This window comes from Sinocyclocheilus grahami, unplaced genomic scaffold (genome assembly GCF_001515645.1).
Source record: "Sinocyclocheilus grahami isolate Dianchi unplaced genomic scaffold, SAMN03320097.WGS_v1.1 scaffold19784.1, whole genome shotgun sequence".
In the NCBI taxonomy this organism is placed as follows: domain Eukaryota; kingdom Metazoa; phylum Chordata; class Actinopteri; order Cypriniformes; family Cyprinidae; genus Sinocyclocheilus; species Sinocyclocheilus grahami.
The window spans coordinates 1-1414 of NW_015517750.1; the positions used below are offsets into that span (position 1 = coordinate 1).

General features: G+C 40.7%; 1 long non-coding RNA gene across 1 annotated transcript; it reads left to right on the plus strand.

Annotated features, from left to right (window-relative positions):
* Nucleotides 1-763: 763 nt before the first annotated feature.
* LOC107579740 (uncharacterized) lies at nt 764-1275 on the plus strand. Its single transcript, XR_001608520.1, has 3 exons — nt 764-829; nt 902-1043; nt 1111-1275. It is a non-coding gene; the product is annotated as an uncharacterized lncRNA (long non-coding RNA).
* The last annotated feature ends 139 nt before the right edge of the window (nt 1276-1414 follow it).

Consider the following 1414-nt stretch of genomic DNA (forward strand, 5'->3'; position numbering starts at 1 on the left):
ATGTGGGGCGGAGCTATCAAAATAGGGGCAAGACCCATTTGGGGTTGGGGCGTGTTTGTTTTGGCGATTTCAAATATCAACATTGGCTACCAGAAATTACTTACTCTGCCTTTAATAGTGTAGTGAACATCAGCGTGTGGAACATGTGTGGAGATCAGGCTTTGTGGACAACAAAGGATGCTTGTGCCTTAAGATAAACAACACTACTTCTTGTGGAGAGGGGGGTAACATTAACATATCCCCATGCAGGAAACTGCTTTGTTCTCCCTCAAGCTTATCATTTGTGAAAGGCAGTAATGAGGACTGAAGCCACAAGGGAAGGACACATCTTCACATGCATTCACACAAAATGGACACAAAATTGATTAAATCTTCTATCTACAGGACTGTATATACTTAATGAGTGCTGTGTGCTTTACAACCATGTGTGCAACCTTACCTATTAAGGTGTATACTGTACAGTATATATGAATGCATGGGTCAATTTTCAGCATTACCCATTGATGTTTGGTCATCATATTTTCAGTGGGTTAGAGTGAGCATCCGAACTTTAATCTAGAATTGGTTTGGAGAGTGAATACTGCATAGGAAAAACCTTAAAGACGTTGTTCTAAATGTGGACTTTAAGCTATGTGTCGTGGGGCAAACAGTACAGTGTAGTGTTTCTTTAAATATTTTAGTATGCCCGGAATGCGTGAGTTGTCCAATCACCTAATTTCCTGAGTATATAAAAGGGGACTTTTAAGGCACCATTTGAGTGTCTGAGCATTGCTTGTGCGTCACTGCCAGAGGCCCGCCCATTCCGGATCCACTCCTTCCGTTCCTGCAGGTATGTATTGGTTGGCTCACTATTTGGCATTGCGATGTGTAGTTTTATGTAACCAGTCCATTCGGTTTATAGTTTTCTGATGGACGATCATCATTGTGACCATTGGTGGTTGCCGCCTTCTCTTTCCCTCAACGTCCTCTATGTGATTTACCGGCGCGTTTGTGTCCGCAGGTGCGTGCGATTGGATTTATGATGATGGTGACAACATATGAAGGTATGTAGAACAACTGTTGTTACTGCCTACTCTCTTATGTGATAAATTATTTATATAATTTTTGTAGGAAGAATAGTTTGACATTGGGCCCTACTGTGTTATGGAAGGCTGCGGGGCAACATTCCTTAATGCCGCTGCTTTGTCTGTGTGTTTTCCTGCCACTAACGTGCATTCGCACTATTTCTTTGTTTTTTTTTTACCTGCTTTCCAGCGCGTATGTTTGTTTGTATTCGTTAAATTTGTGTCTTTTTTTAAATTTTCTGGGGGGTTTTTTCGTACTCTGTTTTACATTGGTTTTGCTTTGCAAGTGGTCTTTAGTATAAACCTTTTTTCTCATCTAAACTAGCTTTTTTCGTGTATTTTGGTTATTA